Source organism: Ursus arctos, unplaced genomic scaffold (assembly GCF_023065955.2).
Source record: "Ursus arctos isolate Adak ecotype North America unplaced genomic scaffold, UrsArc2.0 scaffold_1, whole genome shotgun sequence".
Lineage (NCBI taxonomy): Eukaryota > Metazoa > Chordata > Mammalia > Carnivora > Ursidae > Ursus > Ursus arctos.
Window position 1 is genome coordinate 83330214 of NW_026622763.1, and position 27657 is coordinate 83357870.

At 38.3% G+C, this 27657-nt stretch overlaps 1 protein-coding gene across 8 annotated transcripts in view; it reads left to right on the top strand.

Annotated features, from left to right (window-relative positions):
• MAP2 (microtubule associated protein 2) overlaps window positions 1–27657 on the top strand; it is a 279848-nt gene that overhangs the window by 153316 nt on the left and 98875 nt on the right. For 7 of the 8 annotated variants that reach the window (XM_057304472.1, XM_057304460.1, XM_026492050.4 and 4 more), the window contains one exon: window positions 21375–21452. The exons of the other annotated variant lie outside the window; for it this stretch is intronic. The gene's annotated coding sequence lies outside the window, so the exon portion shown is untranslated. The remainder of the gene's footprint in view (window positions 1–21374; window positions 21453–27657) is intronic. 8 annotated transcript variants of the gene reach the window in all.

A 27657-nucleotide genomic window follows, 5' to 3' on the forward strand; every position in this document is an offset into this window, starting at 1 on the left:
ACCAGTAAATGCCAGTAATCCTTACTTCAAAATCGTGAGAAACAAATGTCACATGGATGATGAAGTGCTTAACAAGATTGTCAAGTACTTTTAATGCATCTTCAGTTTTAAAGACTTACATTTTGTATCTACAAATAAAAATTAGATTGTAAAGCGGACTTTACTTAATGACATTTCTGCTACGATTGGATACTTAGAGGTGGTGAATAATAGTGGCCGGTATTCCAATTATTTTTATTTATATTTAGTGATAAACACTATTTAGAGGGAGTCAATTAATCTTTTCCAGTTTTTCCTTGTTTTTCTCTTTAGTCATAGTAATGGAAGGACTTACTTTCAGAACATTTTCATAAGAAGTGTCTCATTCATTTCTACATCTCACATGAAAAAAAGAATTTTCCTTTTAGGCTTAATTTTAACCATGTTTCGTATTTCTGGAAAATGAATTTTTTGTATCCAGAGGGAAAAAATTACTTATCATCATAAGATATTTAATAATCTTTGCTATTTAAAACGTTGCTTTAAAAAAAGTTAAATAGCTGTTCCTTATTTAGAAAGAGAATTCTTATGAATTACGTCTGAAATGCAGTAAGCTTGGAAGCCAATATGCTACAAAGGTATGCTCCTGGGAGTTTTTATTTCTTTAATGTTTGTTCCCCTTGTGTCACTAATGATTTACCAAGTGTGCAAATGAGAAGACTGCTGATTGATTCTGGTTTCATCAGTAATGATTCTTGAGTCTACTACAAAACAGTTCTAGGAAGGTCAAATTACATTTGGCTGGCCATGTATTTTTCTGCTTAAGAAGACCTGCAGATAAGAAAGGATAAAGGGTATTCAGCGTCTTAGTCTGCTTCAAAGGAGTACTAATATTTTTTTAAATAAATCTTAAAGATCTACACTTACAAACTAAAATTAAATTGTAAAACAGACTATTTGACAACATTTGAGGAAGGAAGTGGTTTACTTGTGTGACACACATTAACTCTCCTAAACTTTAAGGTCCAACTTCATAAATTCCTTTTGTCACAGACATGGGGTGTGAAAAATTTCTCTAACTAATTTATACAACATCTGACTCACACATAGAATGTGGTTGTTGTTGTTTTTCTAAACTAATTGTTTGGCTTTTGAATTTTATCTAGTTTAAAAAGAAAATCGACCGATATGCCTTACCTTCAATTCAGCTCAAACGAGGCTTGACTATTTATTTGCTTTTTATATTCCCTCAACATGAAATAAATCCACTCTTGACTAAAAAGAAAAAAAGTTGGCAGATTTCACCTACCATTGGGGTTAAAAATATAATTGACTTTTAAAGCAAATGTAAAAGCTATTAGGGTTTTGTTTTTGTTTTTTGGGGTTTTTTTGTCCCTCAGATACCCTTAGATAGAATTAGCAAAGGATGCCAAGGGGCAGTGGGCCACCTGTTCAGTGATGAACAAAGGGTGGCTGGCCATTCTTTGCATGCCCTTCTTCCACCAGACCCAGAGCCACCGTGGCATCCCTTTGCTCTCGGAAGGCTTGAGCTTTCTTTCGGCTCACTGGATCAAAATCCCAGCACTTCGAAGAGCTAGTGTAAATAGGAAGATGAATACAGAAATAGACCCTAAACTTCTATTACTAATATTGACGGTTAATACCTGCTACCAGTAAAAGTACACATTCGCACTGGGAATCTTTTTCATCAGCTCACTGAACAGGAAGCAGCTCTCCTGACAACTGAAAGAGACCAAGAAGACTCGGGTTCTTGTAAAAACCTTAGTGGATTTTGAGCACACCCTAACTACACCAATTCTCCAAGAGGATTTTTGTAAATGTGAAGTGCTTCCTATGCGGTTTGGTGTCACTTCTCTAAAATCAATATTGCACATTGGAAGTTCTGTACCAAATTTTAAAATGGCTTCATAACTTGCCCTGTTTTCTGGAAATAGGAAGCAGCCTGACAAGAGATACTCTGGTGACCATACTTCTCTGGCAGCTGTAAGGGCGAAGCTAATGACTCAGGTGGACATCTCATGTTCAAAAATCAATGGCTTGAACTGAGCCCATGTACAACAGAAACTGTTTAATCTTAAATATCCTTAAGATTTTTAAGATAAGAGTAAATATCCTTAAGTAAATAGATCATGGGGTGTGCACAGCCATTTTTCATCTAACTGCAGCCAGGCATGAAACTGGCTTCGAGCATGAGTACAATGATAGTTGGTTGAACAGGATTGCCTTTCCAAACAGACCTGAGGCCAGGAGGTGTCTGGGGGAAATAAACCCTTTCATTTACTTAAGGTTAAAGTACAATGCAGAAACTACAATATGGCATGGCTATTCTTTTTTTTCTACCTAGTATGTTCCCCATGACTGAGGCCCTAAGAAGACCATGCCACTGATCAATAATCCATAGAGAGAGCTTCATCACCTCCAGTGTGCCTTCGTAGTTATTCTCATCTGACGTACAAACTTGAAAGTGGGGTTTAGCACTGTCAATGGCATGTACGTGAACAATATCCTCCCTAATGATGTTCCGTTGACCTTTGGTACATAGAAGAGAAAAACAGGCACAGAGAAAACATTTAAGGGTGTGCTTTCAAAGCTTTTCTGCTTGATGGTGGGCGGTTCCTTTTGCTCAGTGTTAATAGCTACGTGGGGAGAGGAGTCAGCCACCCTCTTTCATCCCTGTTTAGCCTTTGCTCATCTCTTTGTATCCCCCGTTTGTGGCCAAATACCCCAATGGCTGCAGTTTTGCACATTTGTGGCAGAATCTCAGTTTTCGGAATAAATGTAATGCTATATAAGAGGACCCTTCTTTTTAGTAACTGTTCTGATCTTTTCATCAGTGGAACAGAACAACCCATGAGTGCTGTTATTGGTTTGGAAGTTGATCTAACAATCTAAGGATGTGTGTGCTCAGGTGGCAAAAAAGACATTTGGGAAGGTTTATATAACACCAAGGTAAAGCCACAGATGTCCTGCTTTTGCTGGGCAGAGGAATGAGCAGTTGCCTGGGGGGACATGTTACACATTCCAGGGAGCTAAGGGTTCTGCCTCCCTGAGCGGGTGCCAGGGTCCGCTAGAGGATTTTGTGTTGCGTACTGTGTGCATCCACTAGTTTGCATGAATTTGCCTCTGAGATTCACTGGATCTCTTCAGCATCAAAGAGAGGTACTAAACAGGAGGCTGTAGATTAGGGTAGGGACCAAGAAAGATGAACAGATTTTACTCGTAAAATGATTGCATTTTTTAAATCATAACTTCAAGTTGGTATTCCCAGTAGATACCAAGGTATTCAGTAAATCTGTGACCAGTGCCCTTGAAACAAGAATGCTGTGCAAATCCCTGTCTTAATCTGCCCTAATCCAGATGAGCTAATTTGGTAGTTTGGCCCTTGCATTAACTACAATGACTGTCACACAGGGAGTTCAGTGCCGTGTCTACATAATCATAAATCGTAGTAAAAAGGATTTTGCGCCGGGTCTCAAGAATCTTACCAATATTCATTTTAGTGATTCATTTGTTCTCTGGTATGAACATCAGTAGTTAAAATAGAATTATAACTAAAAAAAAAAAAAAGGAGATCTTCTTAATGTGACTATCTCACTTTCTCTTGGAAGCTCTTTGTAAAGGATCTCCATAAAATTGTCATTGGTATTTTGCTAGAGTAACTTACAATGGCAGTCTGTTTTATGGAGAGCAGTTGGGATTTTTCCATATTATGCAGACTGGCAGGCCAATAACCCTGTGCATATGAGTCTTGTTTATGGGGAGAACACTGTTAGGTTCTTTTATTACTTAAGTAAAAATAACAAATAATTATCCTTCTGTAAAAGAAAATACTGATAATTATAATTTGCCAGGCATGTTGTATATGGAGACAGGAAAGACAAAGTGTTAGTGTCGGCAAATCCCAAAACAATACCCTGCAGACTGAAATAAACTCCCACATCTAACAGCCTTCCCCCTGGAAATCCTAAAAACTTCAGGGGCTGAACAAGACTATATAGTTATGATATATTAGGAGTAATCAGAGAGATGGAGATTTTAAACATAGTCCAGAATTTCCCACTTTGTTTTAGGTAGCACAGCGGAAATATACTGAGAAAGAGAGAGAGAGGTGGAGAGAGAGAATACACAAGTGAATAATAAGGTCCAAAAGGAAGATATTTAGATGGAAGTCACTAAGTCACCAGACTGTTGTAAGAAACAATTTAAAAAATTCAAGATGCTTCTAGCTCTATTCATTAGTAGTCTCCATTAAACTATTTTGGTGAGACTTGAGTCAGTATCCTAGGAAGTTCTGTATGACTTTTAGATAGCAGTTCTGGAAATAGATTTATTCAAAATGAGCTCTTTTGCATTTGACACGTACAAAATAGCTTCATTTTCTGACAATAATTGGTACATGAAAAGGACACTTAACATGACTCTTCCACAAACACAGATCAAATTTCATTAAACACATAGTGGGGAAAAACGTGTGAGGCAATCATTAATTTGAAAAAAAATACAACCAGACATTGTGAAATAAGTTGATTATAGCTCTGCATGGAAATTTTTACATTATAATTCCACCTATAGGCTGATTCTAAGAAAAAGGAAGTGTTAACCAAGGGATAGATGGATGTTTAAGTAGACGATCATTTTATAAGTGGTCAGTTCCTTAGTGACCTGTGTTCACGTTATGATGGGAGGAGACCCAGTAGAAAAGAAATCTTCCAAATTTGTAAAATGGTCTCCCTCACTTAAAATCATATATCAAGGCTTTTCTTTAAGAAATCACCCCTTTACTTGACACCACCACGGAGGATCACCAGCAATAAGTTGTTCAGTCTTTTTGATTTCTGGTCTTTCAGAGGATCACTTGAAGACTGTTGCTAAATATATGTCCGTGGGTAAAAATAGCCACCAAGAGTGGCTGGGTAGGACGCCACGTTTTGTGTTCAGGCTCAGTAAAGGGACAGGTTGTTCCTCTTGATATTAATGTGAAAAAAGAGATAAGGCAATTGGTGTTAAAGTTCTAGCAGATTCACGTTGTGGGCCCAATTTAATCAGTAGCTGGTTAATTAGCATCTATCTCTATTAAGTTGGGCATATAGAGAAGCTTCGGAAAAATCTGTACCAATTCCTTTGTTTTGATGATATCATTTTGAATGCAACAAATAATTATGACATTTGATAGTTGAGATCATGTCTCTGAGTCATTTGCTTTTGCATCTATCAATGAGGCTGTCTTCCCTTTTTGGAGCTGAGTAACTGCATAATTAAATTGTCATTTAAGGAAACAAAAACAGCAGAATGTCAAATGCTAACTCTGGTGACACGTGATGAAGAAGATCTCATATTTGTATTATAAGAGGACTCCACAGTAAACGTACAGTATTCATGATACTAAATATATCATTTGCTATTGTGTTCCTATTAAACCCCAGCAGAAATATTTATTAACCTTAAATGTATTTTTTAAGTTGCTTTATTTTTAATGATTAGAAAAACTAATAGCATCTGCCTGTTAGTGTAATAAAATAATAGCAAACCCGTTCAGTCACCAGTACTTCTTATGTTACACTGGACGTATTCAAGGTCCATTTCCAAGTAGGAGGTATTCTATTTTCAAAAAGAGCTGGGCACTTATAAACATGGGATACAATTTATCATTTAAAACATTTTCAAAAGTTGAGGGAAGTTCTGAGTATTTAATTTTTCCCTTCTACTAAATTAAGAGAGATATACTTAAATACAGTGAGAAACAACTGTTCCATTGACTAAGATGAATTAGTGAAGAGAGTATATAAAATTTGATCCCAGGGTCAGTTCATACCAAACACATTTTGATATATAATACATTATTCCCCCACCCTTTCAGTGGTCTTCATGTAATAATTCCTTGTGGCTGCCTTACCCCTGTGAGAGTGCTCCATCCCGAGATCCTGACTAGCCCGGTTCCCTTGACTCCAAATTCCTCACTGTGAAAGTCCCAAGCTAAAAGCTTATTGCTTAAACCTGCTCCTGTTTCTAGGTCCCATCTCCACCCCACTTATTGCCTCATTTCTTATCTGTCCTGTTGTCTTCGGAGCATTTACTAGATTTTTTTCTTTCACCCTTCTACCCACTGAAAACACTTTCGAGACATCTCCTGTGCTCATCTTATTTAAAAATTCAAATGGTTGCCTCCCAAGCCTTTAGACTAAATGACCTCTCTTTGCCACAGAAATAGTGCAGTGGAAAGAAAACTGAAAACCTCCTTTCAGTCTTGACTCTGCCTCCCACCACTGGCTGCGAGACCTCAGACAAGTTATAAACTGTGAAAAGACTGTCAAAGATTTAATACTCTGCACATGCATGAAAGATACTATTAGTGGCCACTCGTTTCTCCTTGAAATTGCTTTTTCCTTAGAGTCTGCAATACTGACTTGTCTTGTTTCTTCATTATTGTCTTTGCTAGCTTTTGCTCATGCTGCCACCCTACCGTTGGTCTATCCCAAGACTATTAGTTCATCCCAAGACACTTTTTCCACATACATTTGCTCAGCTCATCCATTTCAATTCAAGATCAATCTTCCTAAAACTCCACTGATTTATAAAACCTAAACTACCGAAAATCTCCAAGAAATCCCTGTTACTGCAGAATAAATACACGTTCTCCCAACTAAGATTCCAAGCTCTCTGTCATATGGCCCCAACCTACATTTCCAATTCCCCTTAATTCCCCGTGTACCAACCACTTGTAGTTCTCATCGCCCACATCTCCTGCTTCTATTCTTTTACTTCTATTATTGTCTCAGTTTCTTCTTCTTGTCCCTCATCCCTGCTTGCCCATATCATGTGTAACTATAAAGTTCATCTGAAATACCATGCTGTCCTGCATAATTGAAATTCAACATAATCTCTCCTTTGATTCAGTATAGTCCCTGATTTGTACTTTTCATCTGTACTCTTCTTACCCTAAGCTTTGTGTTACAGTTAATTACCATCCCAGATAGGATGATATAAGCTCCTTGAAATCAGGGAGGGTGTTTCATGCACTTTTTTCACAGGGTCTAAGTAGACAAGGTATAATTTAATGTTTAGTGTATAATAACCAAGGAAGAAATACTCAGAATGAGGGTCCCTGGGTGGCTCAGTCAGTTAAGTGTCTGCCTTCAGCTCAGGTCGCTGTCCCAGGGTCCTGGGATTGAGTCCCGTGTTGGGCTACCTACTCAGCCAGGAGTCTACTTCTCCCTCTGCCCCCCCACTTGTGTGCTCTCTTGCTCTCTCTCTCTCTCTCTCTCTCTCTCTCTCGTTCAGAAATAAATAAATAAATAAATAAATAAATAAATAAATAATCTTTTTTAAAAAAATAAATACTCAGAATGAATATTCTGAATACTTTTTTCTCCTAAAAGAAGATTTCCTACTGCTTGGGCTCAAACCTCTTGGGAAACTTTAACTTCTAAAAAAAGTTAATGTTTACTGAATTATTTTGATTTTAATATTAAAGCCATGAATTAACATAGCCACTGGGTCATTGATATTTTTTAGTAACAGCTATACTGAGATATACTTCACATACAAGAATTCAGCCTTTCAAATTACACAATTCAGTGATTTTTAGTATATTCAGAGGTATGCAACCATCTCCACTACCTAACTTTAGTATATTTTCATCATCTTCCCCAAAAGACACTCCATACACGTGGCAGTCACTCTCCATTTCCACCTCATTTATACTCTAGGCAACTGCTAATCTAGTTTCTGTCTCTGATTTGCCTTTTCTTCTGGACATTTCATGTAAATGAAGTAACACAACATGGTCTTTTCAGAAGGCTTCTTTTCCTCAGCATAATATTTCAAGGATTCATTCACGTTATAGCAAGAATCAGCACTTCCTTGTTTTTTATGACCAAATAACATTCCACTAATGAATACTCTACATTTTTAATTCATTCATCAGTTGATGGACATTTGGTTTGTTGAGTCATGGATTTTTAAAACTGAAAACAAACCCAGCGATTATTTATTCAAATGTCCTCGTTTTGCGCATGTGAATCTAAAGCCAAAAGAGGTATTCCTAGACTTTTAGCTAGACAGCTATTGGGTTTCTGATTATTTTAGGTGCTAGATCAATAACAATATGATGTAAACATCTTTTTAAATTCATTCTTCCATATGGATAATAAATAGCTATAGACCACCAAGTCCTTATGGTCTGGGTAGCAAAAACAGTTATGGTCTTTGCCTTATGAAGCTTAGAGTCTAGTGGGGGAATAACCTTAAAGCAAATAATTATATAAATAAGTGAAAAATCAGAACTATAATAGCTGCTGTGAAGGAAAGATTCATGAACTAATCCTGTCAGGGAGGATAATTTAGCTATGATTTATGAATAAGTAATACTTAACTAGGCAAAGAGGATGGAAAAGAGCATTTCAGGTAGAGCAGAAGTACATGCAAATGTCCTGTGGCTACAGGAGTATGGTATATAAGGGGCAATGCCAGGAGGCTAGTAAAATAGAAGACAAGAGTAAGGGGTGCATAATATAGAATGAGGCTGGAAAGAGAAATAAGTCCTGGTGAGGCAGAGTATTCCAGGAAAAAGTAATGATTTCAGTCTTTTTCCTAAGAGCATTGGACCATTGAAGTATTTTCATCCCAGAACAATGTAAGCAAAAAGGAAATGTGCATTGCCTTACATCCTCTCCCAGGGCTGAGATGCATTTAAAAAGGTAAAACTTGGGGGCGCCTGGGTGGCACAGCGGTTAAGCACCTGCCTTCGGCTCAGGGCGTGATCCCGGCGTTCCAGGATCGAGCCCCACATCAGGCTCCTCTGCTATGAGCCTGCTTCTTCCTCTCCCACTCCCCCTGCTTGTGTTCCCTCTTTCGCTGGCTGTCTCTATCTCTGTCAAATAAATAAATAAAATCTTAAAAAAAAAAAAAAAAAAGGTAAAGCTTGCTGGGTAATACATATCTGTTTTACCAAAACTTATGGTAGAATCTGTGGCATTTAAAGTTTGTTTTTACTGAATTCCTTGTTATCCAAAGTAGAAACTTGTGTTATTTTAACAGAATAAACAGTCCCTTATTAGAATTCTCCAATTCAGTTTTGTAAAGAGCTATTCTTTCCAAACCTCCTACAAAATAAGCAATCAAAGCTACTTGAGAATAAATAGATATATAAAGGTCACATTTTTTTCCATTGCACAATAACCATGTTTTAGACCTGCAAGATCTCAAGAGTACAGAAATAGTTCTCTAAACTGCAAATGGTTAATATCTAATTCTTTAGCCCAACTGCTTTTAACTTGAGGTCTGTTGGCTCCCAGGCAGTGTATGAGTGGGACACAGGAAGCTTTTGTACAAATAAAGGTCATGCCTACATGGGCGTAGATCCAAAGCTTTCATTAAATTTTATAAAGACTCTATCTCACACAAAAAGCTAAAAACCAGATTTTTTGAGAAGAGAAACAACCCATAAATTACCAGGAAAAATATTTGGGATTACTTTATATCACTAACAGAAGTTTAAGCCTGTACAATTAAAAACAACAAAAACTAACAACATTTAAACTAACAGCTATTACTAAGCTAATATCTTGAGAACCACATCCTCCTTTTTTTAAAAAAAAAAAATTGGTCACAGTCAAAAAATCATAATTGTGCTAATAAGATTAGTTATATCTTATATAGCAGTTATTTCTCAAATTGGGACCCCCAGATCATCCTCTTCGAGGTCATACTGAGTGCTTCTGAGGGATGTAGATTCCTGCACCCACTCCAGACCTCTGGGAACAAATCCCTGGAATGAAACCCAGGACTCTGAAATTTTAAACAGGATCCAGGTGATTGTGATGTCCAACCATGTTGAAAGTGCTATAAAACACAATAAATAGCAATACTCTGTTCAATGTTTTGACAAACCAGACCTACCCAATTCACTGAGTTGTATCATAATACCAATACCATGTATCAGTGAATATACATCAGACCCTGTACAAGAACCCTTGTCTTCTATTTTACCTATCCCTAGTCCTTAAAATCATTCTCCAGGAAAGTAGATGTTATTATTTACAATTTGTAGATGAAGAAATTATGCCTGATGAAATTAACTAACTTGCTACATAGAGGTCTGGCTGGCTCTAAAGCCTTTCCACTCTGTTAAGCGGCCTCTTGCTGTAACCATTATACCAGTGACCCACAGCAAGAAGTATTCAGAAAAAAGAAAGTGAATGGAGTCATGTGTGAGTCTAACAGTCCCGGTCATCATCCACTGAAATCCACTGTCATCAACTAAATTACAGATTTAGAATGAACAAAGTATAACACATGAGCCTCTCCTGCTAAGCACAACTGTCTGACACATTTCTAAAAGAAGCTTCCAGATGTAACACTTCACAGGCAGGAATAGTGTGAATATGAGAAAATTGCTTCCAGTTGTTACAATTTAATAAGCAGAAAACATAAAGGAAAGCCAAATATTCTATCATATAAAGTGACCCTAAAATCTTTTTTATCCTCTTTTATGTATCACTACCAAAAAAGAAAGGGAAAAAAGCTCTGTGTAACTGGATAAAGGAGCTGCAAGATAGTCTGTTGGACTTCTTTAAAATATGAGCTTTTTTTTTTTAAGATTTTATTTATTTCTTTGAGAGACAGAGAGAGAGCATGCGCACCCCCTTGCATGAGTGGGGGGAGGGGCAGAGGGAGAAGCAGACTCCCTGCTGAGCAGGGAGCCAGATGCGGGTCTTGATCCCAGGACCCTGACTGAGCTCAGGATCTGAGCTGAAGGCAGATGCTTAACCAACTGAGCTACCCAGGAGCCCCTAAAATATGAGATTTTACAAGATTTTTGCCTGTGAGAGATGGCTCTGTGATGTGTGTATGCTATATCACTTCATTATGCATCGTCTCAGTCAACACCTTTGTTAGGCACTAATAATGAAATGATTCAATATTAAAAAACTGACAATCATGTCTATTTTATAGGCATTGACGTAAAAGAGTTCAAACCTCTTTGCCAAAATTATAAATATAACATAATTCTTGTAATTTTGAGAGTGACTAAAAACAAATTAGTTATCATTTAAAAACATGTTTGCATTTCAGTAATGAAGTCATCAGATTAAGAAATTTAATTTGAATTTTATGGTAACAATGATTTCTTTTTAAATATCTTCACAGGTTATTTCTTTTAAAGGAAAAGGATTTTAATTGTTGAATTATTTAAGAGAAATGGCTGTTGGTTTGTATAGTACTCAAAACTAAGTGTCTGGGAAACTGGAAACCAGAAGTTGCCCCTGGATCTGTTATGACAGAGTTAGGTGACCTGTCATATAGTGGCATAAAAGCTATTCCTTGTGGTCCCTGCTGGAAACTGACTTTGCTATTCAGTCGACAGCTATAGCAAGTAATTAAGCACGGGGACAGGACCCATGGGCAGAAAGAGCTGCACTGGGGTCATGAGGAGTGGCCCATTATGTACTTTCAAGTTGGGAGGGGGTTAGGGATAGCATTAAGTCTCTAAGGACTTTTGGAAGCAAGGTTTCCAGGACCTTGAGGGGGCTAGCTATTGTTGGGAAAAGGTCATTTATTACTGTCTAATAAAACCTGAGTCATGAGACCCTTCAAATATATATTGGTGGGTCATATGCTTGGGGGATGACTGCTAACATGTATCTTGAGGGGTAGAGATAAAGGAAGTTTCCAAAGAAATTTTTATATGTTAAAGGAGACTTACAGAATCCTGGGGGTTGGGCTAAGTTTGCCTTTTGCCCTTAGCAAAGTATTAACATCGAGGCAGCTGAGTTTCTAGAGGAATGTCAGTACCCGTTTCAAGGACTTGCCAATGGGCTGTAGGTAGTAAGGAAATTTAATAATTTTTTCTTCTGCCTTTGTTTCCCACATCACATGGGTCCCTTTAACGCACTAAAACTTCATCTTAGAACAAATTTCAAAGGGAATCTTACATAAGGACAGAGAAGCTTGTAATGTTCTTCTGACACATAAAGGTCCTTATCTTTTGGCCAAGCTGTGGTATTACATGTGTTTTCTTCCAAACAATTTAGTCGAATAAGTTCCAGATTTTAGTGTTATTTTAAATTTGTATCAGGATCTAATGTGTCCTCACCCTTTCATGTCTATGCTCTACTGTAATGGCTTTCAGTGAATTTCTGGAAGCAATTGATAAGGTTACCTTCTATTAAACCAGGTTCTAATTCCCCCTGTGGTCACCAGATCTCCAAAGAGCCAGGGAGAGTAGCTGAGCAGATTGAAGCCGACTTTCTGTGCAGAGAGAAAACATATTCAGTCCACACTAACTAGATAGAGCCACCCAAAACAGGAGGCCAAGAGGAAGTCACAAATGGCTTCTAGTTTCTTTTTAAACTGCTTCCCCCCCCCCTTTTCTTTAGCTGCATGAGTTTTCTTTTAGCTGGATGACTTTCAGTTTGGCATGACATTAAAAAATAGGATGGATGTGAGACGGAAAAAGTGAAATTATAAATAAATTCAACAAAACAAAACCACTCTGCCGTGGGACCTGTATTCCTTCACGGAGAAGCTACTTCTGAAATCCTTAAAGTTGAAGCCTTTGTGTAAGGTGAAGTAAGGCAGGTGGCCAGGTGCAGGGGGCACGCACAGGGGGGGGGGCCCTGGCTGGCCTTCCCAGTGCGGGGAAGAGCCTACCGGGATGGGGGCCGTCCGTGGGAGTCGGGCGGGGTCCTGCCCGTGGAGTTACATGACTCTGAGGCTTTTCTGCTGTAATTGTTGGGAACCACAATTTTAAAAGATAACACATTTTAAAACTCTCAATAACTTTGCTTAAAGACTGTTGACTCCTCTTTGGCTCCAAAGGAGTTCTAAGAACCATCCTCAGAGTGAGAGGGTGAAACCCGACCTCTGAAGCAAACTTTTGTGCCTGCCAATACCCACAGCGGCTGATGTAGTCCCAGGAGAGCCCAGGAGAACCCTAGGGAGGCGGCAGCAGCCCTCACGTTTCCTTTGGAACAACAGTAATTAGAGCAGCTGGAATATTTGCAACCTCGTTGGTTCACTTGCTGTTTTTTTCTTTTTTTTAAAGCTTAGACTTTAATCTTATTTTCATATGTTTTTATATAAATCAGACCCATGTGGCTTGATTGTAGATGTTAAGTGGCCACTAGGCGCTTTTGATAAAAGCCTTTCAGGAGCAGGCAGTGCTTGGGGTTCTCTGGAATCTGGCTCTCCAGCCCGCAGTCCCTGTCTCTGTGTGCCCCTCCTGTGTTGATTTTGGTCTGCCTCCTTCCTCCATTCCAACGGCCCTTCATCTCAGTGGTGTCTATTTACTTAAATCTAAGCCAATTAAATAAAGCATAATAATAGAACACCCTTCTAAAAAAGAGCACAAAAGAGAGGAATTGCATGGCCACTGACAGAATAATAGAGGAGGGGAAAAACCTTTTAAAGAGCTCCCCAGCAGCGGATCTGCGTCCTCCTCTGGCTCCTATTTATAGTGAGGCAAATTCTTTTGTTACCAGCATCTCTATGCAAAGCCCTCCCCTTTTGTTCGGTGAAATCTTAATGATATATCCTTGTGTGTTTTAATATTTCTAAGATTACTGATGGGAGAATTATTGTATCATGCATGCTTGAAGATTGCTATGGAATTTCCAGAGCACTAGGGAGAGCTAATATAGTAGATTCAGGTAGATGTTAAGGGGAGCTTTTATTTTGATGTATTTTTTCACCCAGTAAGTAATATTCTCACTCAATTAAGAAATCTTCACTTTTTAAAATGGGTCATTACTGGAAATTTCCTTAGTAATAAAATGTTGGCCCCCACTCTTAAGAAAATAACTTAGGGAGGAAAGAAGTGATTTCAAATTAGCATTATAGAACAGGGAGGGGTGGGTGCTGACTTAGTACCCACTATGCTAATTAAGTTATCACACGTTGCCGCTTGAACAATCTGCAGCGAAAGATGAAGGACCCGAATCAGCTGGAGATCACCCTTAATTGTCAATACTTCCCCAAGACTTAAGTGAGTTGGTGAAATCCCTCTGCTTCTAGAGAGCTCTTAGGGCTGTGGGCTAAAAGTAGATTTGCCAGAATTTCATCTTTCCTGTCAGATAACTGCAGCACAGCATGAATTTTCCTCTCTATGGTGGAGCCCCCCCTTTCCTAAATGTATGCTTTTTCAAATTGTCTAGTCAGGATGTCGCCCTCAGAGTCCTGAAGCTCAGGCAAAGTACATCATCACTCCGCCGAATTCTGACTTTTTTAGACCACAGCTGGAATGTGCGTGCTCACAGTGGCCTCAGAAATAGCCCGGTGCTCTGGTACCCGGGTTCAACCAAATGCCTCTTCTGCTTCCTTGGCGAAATCTCTCTCTGCTCCTGCAGGTTGACAGATGGCTCCCAGTAGGTGACCTTGGGGCTATTAGTAAATGAGATGCTTTCTTTCTCTGGCACAATCCTTCTCAAAGTCACTCTCTGTCCTCAGAACTTACAAAAGGCATTTGGCTGCTAAGCAAAACTAAAGAGAAGAGTTGAAGCTAAGAAACCATGTAGTGGCAAGTGAATATATAGTCTCTTCACAAGAAATACCATTTGAAGACTGATATTGAGACCTCACAATTGTCCACAATTGTCCAAGCACTTTCTACAAATGATTTTATTGAATTCTTGCAGCCGGTCTATAAGGGAAATCTCATAAATAATTTCCATTTTTATTGATAATAAAACTAAGGATCCAAAAACTTAGAAGTTCTGCACTGTCTTCCACCAGCCGGTAGGAGATAAGCCAGTGTTCCGACCCAGCATCCATATCCAAAGTTTGCGTTGTTTTTTATTTTAAAAATCTAACTTAACCAAATTCTAGTCAGAATGGTTAGGAAAATAACCTGTTATGATCCTTATATTTATTCACTCATTCAACCTTTACTAACCACCCACTTTCAAATCAGGGAAACAGGAAGCCATGTAGAGAAGATTTCATTGCTTGGAATAAAGGAGTTCATATACACAAAATTAAAGGATCAACACACTTTTCTATTTTTTTGCAGTACGTACCTCAAGTTTTCATCCATTTGCTAAACAGTTATTGAGCAAGTACTTGCCATGAGACAGGGAATGTGATAGTAAATATAAAAGAAAATGGCGTCTGCCCTTCTGGAGCTTACAGATTCGTTGGGGTGGGGGGGGTGGAGCAGACATTAAACAAATAAATAACACACAGTGTTGCTGATGGTGTAGGGAAATAGACAATGGTAGGAGTGTAAATTGCTAATACCTCTTGAGACAATTTGAGAATATGGTAGCCTTCTTTGAAGTGCATTGTATACTCTTACATGGTTTAATTCTTTTTGTTCTTCATGTGTATTCATTTTGAATTCAGAATACTATGAAAAAAGGAATTCATATATTTGAGAGAAACCAATGGCTTCTAGGATTGAAATAAAGCAGAAAAAAAAAAAAGATGGCGGTATAAATCTGTTTCAATTCCAGTAAGGTCTGTTAACAACACAAGGTAATTCATATGAATGCCAAATAGGTGATAAAAACAAGAGCCATACACCTGGAAGTGGCTGGGGAGACTTCTAGAAAACAGCTCTCCAGTTCAAGGAGGAGTTGACAAACCTAGAGGAGGGAGGGGAGGAAGGGGAGACACAGGAGAGAGGAAGAGAAGAAAAAGAGAAAGAAGAGGACTTTGTAGAAGGAGAGAAGAAAAATATGAAACTGAAATGAAAAGGGCAATTAACAGGTCTCTAAAGGAACTGGAGGCTTCGTGATGGTAGAAAGTTGGGGATAAAGTTGAACTCATTGAGCGTCGTCAGAAGCTCTAGAGGCCAGGCCTAGAAATTTGGTTTTTATCATATTGACAGAAGAGGTTTGACCATGAGAGTGACATCACTGGGAGGCATCCTAACCCGGTCAGTTTTGTGGCTGCCTGTTATGTCCTTGGTGCCGCTCCCCAGTTCTTCCTCGTACCACATGAGCCTGCAAACCTGCACTAGCTTCTTCTACCATTTTAAAAATGGTTTGTGTTTGTATGAAAATTAGAAACAAATGAACAGATGGCTTTCTGTCAAGCAAAGAAGTGTTAGTTCTTCAGATATATTCTGATTCTGAGCAGAAAGCAGCAGTGTAAGATAAAATAAGTGAAAACACTGGCGCATGTGCCCTGTCACTGCCCAAGGTTCTCTACATTGCAGTGCCTCCTGTATATTATTTATAAAATAAAATATTTATTTATACTCCGTCAGAGTCAGCATATGTTAACAATTTAGCAGAATAAGTTTTTTGCTGATATCAGTGAGCATTTCTTTTCAACCCTTTTCAACCAAGAAGGGATCTAAACTCCACCCTAATGGGGGCTACTGGACCTTTCATCATGCATCTTTCACTCTTGCGATGTAGATATTTACCACTCACCAGATCTCCATGTGTTTATTTATTTTTTAAAGTAATCTCTACGCCCAACATGGGGCTTGAACTCACAAGCCCAAGATCAAGAGTTGCATGCTCTACCGACTGAGCCAGCCAGGTGCCCCTCCAGAGCTCCAGTTTATCCTCCGTGTTTCTCAGCCCCTTACTGAGGCAGAGCCATAGTGGTTAGTTCAGTCCAGTGAGTGGTAAGAGGAGGCAGTATGTGTCACTTCTGTGTTAGAGCATTCAAGAGCTGGCGTGGCCTGATCATGTCTTCCTCCCTGCTACCATAATCTTGGAGGCCATGAATGGAGCCACAAATGAACATACTCAGATCACGGGAGAAAGCGGGCCTGAAGCATTGTCCTGCTCACGTCGGGATTTGCATGAGCAGGATAGCAGCCTTTATTGTGCAAAGTCTCTGAGACTGAAGCTTAACTTTTCTGACTAATCCGGTCCTTTATCCTTCACCCATTTGTATCCTATTTTTATGGCCTTGAATCAGGTTGAGGTGCTTTGGACAAGACTAGCTAATTTCTACTAAGCCGGCTTAACCCAGTCTGCTAGTCCTCAGCAATAGCCTGGGTATCAGGTTTGGGAATCAAAAGGGAAAATTCTTGCCGTCTACCTTACCTAGATTCTCTGGTCAACTGGAGACCGTATGTTTTGACTAGGGCTTTTGTTAACTGTTCTTCGTTCATATATTTTGAAGTATGTTTCCTTTGCAAGAAACATAATGTTCTCCAAAAGGGAATTTGGCAAAAGCCCCAAGAAAGGAAGATCTTTCTCTGATCTGTCCAAGTATCAGTGACTTTGGTTCACTGTAACTTTGGCTACTTACAAATAAGTAGGGATAATGAACTGCTTTTAAACATATTAGGGAATAGAAATGGTTTAGTAGCCTGTTAGACTAAATGATTTTATGTGGGCAGCTGCTCCCCTGTTTAAAGACTGCTTGAATAGTAGATCTTTTCCCAACAGTGTTGGCAATTCTGAATGTCCTCAATAGTTAAAATCTTGTTATCCTGCACAAGTGCACTGAATTACATAAATTGTTCAAAATCACACAGATCAGATTGGTAGAGGAGGTGGAGGACAATGTCACTATTGTTTATTTGAGAGCCGAGTAGGCTAATGATAGCCAGTGAGGTCAAGGTTAGCCTTCAGAAATGCTATTCAGGATTCCAGCAACTTCAAGCATCTCAGTGTTTCATTTATCTGACAAAGTCTATCAAAAGATGAAAAATAACCAAGTGATACTTACACTAGTCTGTGTTTCAAAGGTTAATGAGTAGTACATCCTGGTCTAACAATCCAGGGAAGATTTTATCTTCACTTTGTTGCTTAAGGAAACATGGGTTCTAATATCACTTGAGAAAACCACACTGTGGCAATATTTTCTTCCTGAAATTCTAAGTCTGCATGAACTTATCAGTCTAACTTCAGTGCTAGGGGTGTCACATAACTCGCACGGAAATATGCCAACAGCTGGACACGTATTACATGCAGACTAAGTGCATTATATGCACATCTATTTATCTGAGTCATCAATTGATAAAAGCTTATTTTGTCTATAGCTTAACAAGTGTCTATCTTGGGTTCCTCATTAAATGATTTACTTAACTTACTTTGCAATGCCAACATACACCCTATTCTCTATTAGGTGCAGGCTAGCCATCAAATATAGTTGTTAACCAAATTAACCTTGTCAGGTGTTGCCAGCCATGATTTTCACACCCAACTCTAAGAGGTTCTGGAAAGTGGCATAAGCAAGCCTGATAGGAATGATGGAGTAGAGAACAGAGACAGAACTGTAGTTGAGTACATTTCAGTTTGGTCAAAAAGCTGAATATACTGAATAAAATATGTGCTTAGTAGGTATTTCTAGTAAACTGAAATTTGCCATTGGTGAGACATCACTTTGTGTCAAGGAGTCCCCAAGCCTTTATGCTTGAAATTGTTTTTAGCCAGACTTGATGACCTAACACCAATTCTCAGGGCCTACAAAGAGTTGGAATAGGGGTATCTGGTTCAGTCGGTTAAGCATCCTATTCTTGATTTCAGTTCAGGTCATGACCTCAGGGTTGTGTGATTGAGCCCTGTGTTGGCCTGTAGGCTCTAGGTGGAGTCTGCTTGTCCCTTTCCTACCCCTGCTGTCCCTCCTACCTCCCCCCCCACCAGCTCTCACTACCTGTGCCCGAGCTTGCTCTCTGTCTCAAATAAATAAATGAAATCTTTAAAAAAAAGAGTTGGTATATGGTTGAAAGGCTTGTCCACTTTCTAGCTCTGTGATGCTGGGAAGAGCACTTAAAGTCTCTTGGCCTCAGCTTTCTCATGTTTAAGTAGGGATGATAATAGTTACCTGTCTTAGAGGGTGGGATAGTGAGGAATGAGTGAATGAATGTATGTGAAGTACTTGGAACACTGTCGGGTGCATAATAAATGCTGCATCCGTGTTTGCTAATATTATCTTAGGGATGTTCAGCCACTCTAAGATATCAAATACTAAGACTGTGTCAAATAATATTCTTAACAAAAACTGTGTTAAAGTAATTTAATCTTTTTGATCTGGAATAAAAATGATCACTTCTAACTGCAGTGTGTTCATTTAAAATGACTATCCAATTTTATGTGCCTCATGGAATAGGCCCTAAGTTGCTTTTAAAAAAATAAATCCCAGATGGCATTTATCTCTTTCTCATAAAATAAAGTCTAGAAAAAAGCATAGGCATTTTAATTTTATAACAAACAAAAAAACACAAAAGTCACAATGATGGGTAAATGGGGCATTATTTTTATGACTGAAATTTTCTAACAGTAACCGCCATTTTCTCATAATCATCTCATTCTTTGGCCAATAATTTCCCAACTCTGTTGGAATGAAATTAGCTTTTAAGTGTTCAGGGCTGGAATTTCACTTTCACTGACATTTAACTATTGAGTTAATATTTGGAAAGACTATAAAAGACAGGAAATTAGTTTTTTAATATTGCTTTTCGTATTACTCGAATGATGAACGTGTTCTTTGATAACAGGTATGAGCAAATGTTTTCTTGTAAAAGGCCGAATAGTAAACATTTGGGTCATATATAAATACATGAAAGGCCGTGCAGCGTCTGTCACAGCTGCTCGACTGTGGCACTGAAGCACGGAAGTCAGCGTGGACAACAAAGAAGTGAATGAATGTGGCCATGTGCCAACAACACTGTACTGAGAAAAACAGGCAGCAGGCCCAACCTGGTCCATCGACCACAGTTTGCTGACACTTGTTCTGTGGAATTCTTTCTCGTTTTTTTGGGTTTTTTTTTTTTTATTTTTACTAGGGTAAAGGATGCATGCATACATGTGTAATGTGTATTTGCACACTTAGACACATACACGGACATGTACTTCAAAATCATGAAGTGTAAAACATGCATATTAAGGAATTTAAGGAAAATAGGGAATTTAAAGAGGAAACAAAGTACGATATTCTATTCAGCATTCATTGATTGAATACCCAAGGACTCTTTCGATCGGAACAAGGTGCCGAGCTGCTCTACCTTTCTGTTTTGGCTCTAAAATCAACCTACAATGTTTAATATGCTTTTAATCAAAGCTACCCTTGAAAATTCTTTAAGTAGTCTGAAGTTATTGTGTATAGAACTCTGTATAATAATGTTATATATATTCCAAATTTGAGAACCACTGAGCCTAACTAAAGTGAAGAAAAAAAAAAGCTGTGTTCAGACGTGTGGGCAGTGCAAACTTTTTTTTTCCTAAAATAACTATGAAATTATGTGAGGGATTGGAGAATTCTATTGTTTCTTCCCGCCTGCAGAATTTTCTTTTTTTTTAATGTTAAGCCTTTTTAACTTTGATATGGATTAACAGACTTGTTTGCTGCTACATATTCTGTGTGAATGCTCGCAGATTAAGTGAACTATTACATGTAAAAGCACTTAATACAGGACTTGACCCAGTCAATGTTGCGTTCGAATCAAACCCTGTCTACTCATATCCCTATACACCTTGTTCTTTGAAGGGTGATTGAGAAGAAACGAGCCAACTGCTTCTTGTCTTTCCACGTTTACATTTTCCTATTGGGTCTTGAAGAAGAGTCAGTGGCTATCACAATTTGAGCCTTAGGGCCCTTTACTTGTGGAGTGACATCTTCCTTGAGGATATATGATGGGTCGCTCCACTCTACCAGGTGTGAAATCACACAGGCCCTGGTGATAACACTTAGAGATGCATAGATTTAGATACCTGTTGTAAGCAAGCATGATTTCAAATTGGGCCTCAGCTCTGCCCTTGCATGTAAGGACAAATCACTTCTGTGTTGAGGATGATTACACCTAAATGGCTGAAGAGGTACAAAACAAGCCTAGTGCCTTCTAGTAAGTGGGTTTATGTCCAGATACCACGTCAGTAAGACGTATCCTGTATTGTTCTAGTGAAATTTCTAAGCAGAACTACTAGTCCAGAATGACTTTTAGGATTCTGAATGTCAAAGTAAGTTTAGTACACTATGGGGAAAATTTAATTAGTTGTTAAAAAATTCCTCTCCATCCTGTGCTGGAGGAAATCAATGCTACTGGGCTAGAGGCCCAGTCCTTTAAAGATATAATTAACGATTTGCCAGGATGAGTATATTCTCTTGTGAGAGAATACAATTGTCTGCTATTTATTAGCTGAAAACAATTTAGACAATTTAAAATTTTATTTTTCCTTGGATATAATACTTATGAAGCTTCACTAGAGTGAAGCTAAGAAGTGAGAATACGTGTGCACCTGTTAACATTTTTAATTCTCCATTCCAAACACCTGAGAAAGCACTTAGCTGGTTGTAAACACTCAATGTGTGACTATAGAAAGCCATCATGAAATTCCACGGCCTCCTAGTTACCCAATAGGAAAAGAGAAAGCCACAAGCTGAATTTGGTATTGATCTACGTGATGTAATAGATTTATATGGATCACGGATTAAATGATTAATTTCCTAAATTCGTTTTTTTTTTACAGATAGAAGCCAGAACATATTATTAACCTTTTGAGAATACAACATAACGAATTTTACCATTTTACTACTTCCTTGAGTAGGTAAGACCCTGTCCTCCTACAATAAAAGAGTTATCTGCGGTTGTGAAAAATAACTCTCTGTTGACCACATTTTTAAAAAATCTTCATGAAATAAATATCAATTTGTTTTGATAAGGGAGAAATACATATGAATTCTATAGGTAATAGATTTAGGATTATTAAGTAGCATTTCATAATGTTTTGAATGATTTAATAGTAAAAGAGTGAAAAGTTCTTTTTCACTCTTAGAACTGAAAACTATGAAATGAGAATTGAACTAAGCCTGTTTCTCCTGCTATGGGTAAAAACACCAACAGTATTTTCTCAGCACTTACTATGTGCCAGATGTGACTTGCAGACTTACTTCACATAACTCACCCCTGTATCCTTAGAAGAACTCTGGAAGTAGATACAGGGATCATTCCCATTATACAGATTAGGGGTTTGAGGCCGAGGAGAGAAGGCAAGGAGATGTAAGGCATTCACCCAAGATTTTATGCATAGGCCTGAGAGCAGCAGGCACTGGGAGAACACGAGCCCCAGCTGTTATGAGAATAACTTCATGTTGTCCTAGAATTGCCTAGCCATCAGATTCTCCTATGTTTGGAATTGGTTCTATCCAAATTTCTGGAAGAAGAAAAAAAAAAGAACCACACATAATGCATTTACCAAAAGAGTCACGGCAGGCAGCATTTATGTTTGTACTTGTTCCTTTACAGCTGTTGCATGAGTAAATATAAAAATATATATATACTTTAGCACGGTTTACAAGGAGAAAAACTTTTTCTTTTATTGTATATCCTTCTTTAAACTCAAAATTCCTATGTTAAAGCAGAATAATAGGACAGAAACAATACAAATGAATGACTTTTTATACTCGAAATGAAAAATGTATTTTAATTCTTTTTATTGGAAGAACTGAATATCCAATCTTTAATTGGCCACAGCAATACATGCTTTACTGTTTTCATTATTTCTTTATCATCATATTTTAAGCTAGAAACTTTACAAAATTTTCAAAGAAAAATATAGGAAATATTATAATAAATATCGAAGCATCAGCCACATGGATTAAACAAGTGCTGATATTAAACTTTGTTCAGATCTTTTCTGACGAAATAAATCATCACAGAGAGAACAAAAGCTCATCTTTCTCCTTTTCTTTTTGAAAAGTGTCACAATCCTGAAAATGATATAACCTTCCTATGTGTGTTCTGATATTTTATTGGTGTGTGTGAAAAAATATGCCATGTAGTTATTCACATTTTAAAAGCTTATATGAATGTTACCATACTATAGACATTCTTTTGCCTTCACCCAACATTATATTTAGAAATTCCGCCATATTGATACATGAAGATCTGGTTGACTCACTTTGTCACTAAGTTGACTCATTGTTATGTTTCAATCATGTGGTGCTTAGTATTATTAATTACTGCTTCCAGACAACTTTTAACATTTTAAAGATTTAATGCTAAAATGGTTTAACCTTGACCTTGAAAGCTCAAGGCATCTTTGCATTTGTATATAAAAATCCAAAGTTCTTAATATGAGATACTATTCCAATTCTGTTTATGTTTTAGTTTTTTTCCTATTAGAATAGCATTTCTTTTACTAGCTATAAGATTCTTGCTAACTAATGGGACTCATGGTTTTTTTTAACTGCTTTTGCCATAATATAATAATTGAAATCTGTTTTATTTACCCATGGATGAAATACTGACTATTCCCAAATGCAATGTAAATACTGCCTTCGAAATTTAAAAGATACTTAAGAGCACTCTCATTTGGCCCATGTTAATTGCTCATATTTCCTTCAAAAATCATGAGGGAAATTTAACGAGACAAGATTTTCCCTAATTTTCTCTAACATTATAGTTAATTCTAGCATTTGTTTAAGGTAAAAGAAATATCAATATGCATTAGTAAGATTTATAGACATAGAATCTTTCAGAACTTATTTTCTTAAGGGAGGAGATGACTACTGTGGCTCAGTTGGGGAAGAAAGTAGAGATAAACTAGCCTTTGGTGGGCATATCTGAGTAAATGCAAGACTCTGTAAGCCTCCCAGGTCAGAAGTGCAGTGCAAATTTGCAGACGGGGAAATCGAGGTCCATTTATGTCAGGCAACTTAATCAAGATCATATAGTGATTGCAGAGCTAGATTCAAACTCATTTCTCTTGAATTCCAAAACTATACTGTCTACGAGAAAAAGAATCAAGAAAACCTACCTAACCTATTTGACACAGAAATAGCGGTTTCATTTATTCCACTAATATTTACTGGGATCCTTTTGTGTGACTTGAAGGGACTGATCTTAGAAAAGCAAGGAAGAAGGCACCTGGGTGGCTCAGTCAGTTAAGCATCTGACTCTTGATTTCAGCTCAGGTCATGATCTCGGGGTTGTGAGATCAACCCCTGCTTTGGGCTCTGCGCTTGTGGGGAGTCCGCTTGAGATTCCCTCTCTCCCTCCCCCTCCCTCCCCCATTCTCTCTATTCTCTCTCAAATAAAAAATAAAGAAATCTTAAAAAAAAGAAGAAGAAGAAGAAGAAGGGGCACCTGGGTGGCTCAGTCAGTTAAGCATTTGCCTTCGACTCAGATCCTAATCCCTCGGTTCTGGGGTGAGCCCTGGGTCCAGCTGCCCGCTCTGCAGGGAGTCTTCTTCTCCCTCTCCGTCTGCCCTTCCCCCTGCTCATGTGCACTCTCTCTCGCTAACTCTCTCTTGCTTGCTTTACTCTCTCTCAAGTAAATTAAAAAAAGAAAGAAGGAAAGGAAAGGAAAGGAAAGGAAAGGAAAGGAAAGGAAAGGAAAGGAAAGGAAAGGAAAGGAAGACTCAATATTAATCCAGAGAGAGAAAACAGGCTATTTGGAAATGGTAAAGATTCCTTTAGTAATACCATGAAAGTGACTATTTAATTAGATATCTCTTTTCTGCTATGCTATCTTAACATTGTTTACCAAGTACTTAACTTTCTGGTCACCTAACCATGCCAATTAGATTAAATTGAATGGGATAACAGGAGTAAAAATGCTTTGTAAATGACATAATCTTTGTAATCATTTGCTGTTATTACTAATTATTCTATAAATTTAGAATTGAATATTTCAAACCTAATCCATGTAATTCTAAATGTAGAGCTTGGTATATGTATCTGAAGTTTAAGAGTCTTACTACTTCATGTAATAACATCTCTTTGACACAAAAGCCCTGTGTAAACATTACAGTAAGATGAACAACCCTGACAATCGGTTTATTTTCAGCCTCTACTACCTAATCGAGGTATATTTTTTTACCCCCTTAAGCTTCATAGCAGATAATAACAGTATCAAGCTGGTGCCTGTCCAGAATGTGATCGTTTCTCATTATCGCTACTTGTGTCATTGAAGTCCACTCTCATCTTGACCACTGCAGTGGCCTCCTACACTCAGTCTTGCTCTCCGATAGTCTGTTGTTCACATAATGTGATCTTTTATAAATCTTAATTGCTATGACTCTTTTGTTCAAAATCCACCAATGGCTGCCCATAATATTCAGAATAAAGCCCACACTCCCTACTGTGGCCAGCAAGGCGCTATACAAGCTGACATCTTCTACCTCCCTGACGTCATCTCAACATCCTTTCCCCCAACGGAGGATAGAGAATATGTGACATTCTGAGCTGTGTCTAGAACAGTGTCTCCATCTTGATGGACCCTCCCTTGCTGAAGGACTGAATAGGTATGGAAGGGTTACTGTGAAATATACACGATGTCTTTAATGAATATCAGTGATGGTTGTTGCCCTTTTAAGGATTCTTTCAGTTTGTCTTAATAGAATCACTTGCTTCTGGAATGCTAAGGAGATTTCATACACAATTTTGATGCATGATTTTATAGCATTATGATAAAACTTTATTCTACTGATATATAATCTTGAATCTTAATTTATAGCACCAAAACTACAGAGACAAATTAAGCTGGGTAGAAATGAGAAATCCATTTTAAATGCAGAAAATACTTATTTTATAATTATATGCCATCCTTTATCTAAAGAACAATATCAAGACTTGCTACAACCTGGGGCGCCCAGGTGGCTCAGTCAGTTACACACCTGACTCTTGATTTCAGTCAGATCATGATCTCGGGGTCGTGAGATCAAGCCCCACCTCAGGCTCGGAGCTCAGGGGGAGTCTGCTTGAGGATTTTCTCTCTCTCTCTCTCTCTCTCTCTTTCTCTGCCCCTCCTTCCAATCATGATAAATAAATAAACAAATAAATAAGTAAAACCTTAAAAAAAAAAGACTTGCTACAACCTGATATTGCTTAGATTTTGCTTTATCTTCAGAATAGACGTATATCTTTTCATCACTCATTGATGGGTGAATTTTAGCCCTTAAGACAATTTTCTGTAAAATAGGCTGCCTTTTTTTCTTTTCTTTTTACAATATTCCTTAGGAGCAGCACTTGATGAATGTTTGCATTGTTGAGAACATTTGGCAAGAGAAAGACAAACAGTCCAGACCACAATACCCTCAACAGTTAGGGAAAAGAGAAAGAAAAGCCTAGTATTTTCACCATCCTCTCTGAAAATAAGTACCTTGACTTATGCTGATTACTATCTCATCAGCACGCAGCTCTGGCCCACGGCCCTCTGTGTGAATAATTTTAAAGGCAGATTAAACATTCTAAAAATAAACTCTATTGGTAAATTAGGATATCCGATGTTCCCTTCATGAAAGCCTCTTCTCTTCTGTACTGTCAGCTGGCAGTTATACCCAGACCCCAAATTGTTCTGGCTCGTACTGAGCAAGAACCTATTCCAGGGGTGAGGTTTTAAAGAAAGACGTTTCATGGTTAACTAGAGACAGAAAAAGGGAGAATTGCCCACATACTCTGGCAGGAGTTAAAATAACAATAACAGTCCTCCTACTTAACAGGCTGAGTCATAAGCACATTCTACTGATTCCTCGGCAATTCTGAGCAGATTGTTTGGGCTGCAGTTCTGTAGGCAGAGGTGGGCACCACCTGCTGCAAAAGGCTCTAGTTCTTGTCAGGGGGGTGCTGTTAGGAAGTCTTGCCTTTTAACAGTTTGGCCAAATGGAGATGGGAAAAGACAACAATGTGGTGCCGATGAGCACTTTTTCCAATGCTTAGACTCTAAAAGAATGGTTATTATGCATTTAGTTTTCTTGCTGGCCATGAGTGGAAGTCATTTAAAGGAGGCTTCCTGTGGAATGTCTTAAGAGTCAAATCTTGTTGGATACTTCCCTTCAGAAAATTCTTGACCGTTGCAGTAGCCTTGTCTCAGTCAATTTGGGAAAGGAGTTGAAGCCAATAGAAATCTACTTTTTTGCTTAAGCAGAGGAAGGAAAATTATGTGGTTACCGAGGTATCTCATAATCCAAGGGCTGGACACCCTTATTCCCTCAGCCTATGCTCCAGTACGTTTCCCTGAACCTTTTAGTGCCCTTTGGTGAGTTGCCCTTTTCATGACTCTTTTACAACCCACCTTTCCTGCTTGCGGGCACCATGTCACTTTTTTTTTTTTTTTCAGATACATCAGATCATTTCTTTTTCCTACTTAAAATTGTCCTATAATATAAAATATCCAACTCAGTAAAGACCCTTCAAAACTGGGCTCCAAGCAGCCATTTCTGGACAATCTCTAATCCCTCTGTCCTACTCAGTTGCCTTTCCTTCATTCTAACCATGGCAGAAAACTCGTTTCTTCTTTAACTTAACTTATTTCTCTTGGTGAGCCATGTTTTTCTCACGTTGCTCTTGTCTTTGTTCTTTCTGCAACTCCTGACTAAATACCCACTGTCCCCTTGTCTGACGTAGAAAAGCTATGTTTTCAATCCACATGTCATTCCTTCTCCAGCAACCCCCCAAAATGATATTAAGTGTGCCTTTGGGGAAGGTGGGGCTTCCATAGCCCTTTAAGTGTATCTAAACTACAGAAAAGGGGCCCCTAAGAGGCTCAGTCAGTTAAGAGTCTGCCTTCAGCTCAGGACATGATCTCAGGGTCCTGGGCTCAGCAGGGAGTCTGCTTCTCCTTCTTCCTCTCCCTCTCTGCATACTCTCTCTCATGCTTTCTCTCAAATAGATAAGTAAATCTTTTGGGAAAAAAAAAAAAAGACTACAGAAAAAATCATCTTGGTGTGTAATTATTTCCATCTCTGGCTTTCTCTCCAGCTCTGAAAAGTCCTCAAAGGCAAAAGTTTTGTCTTTGCCATATTTGCACTT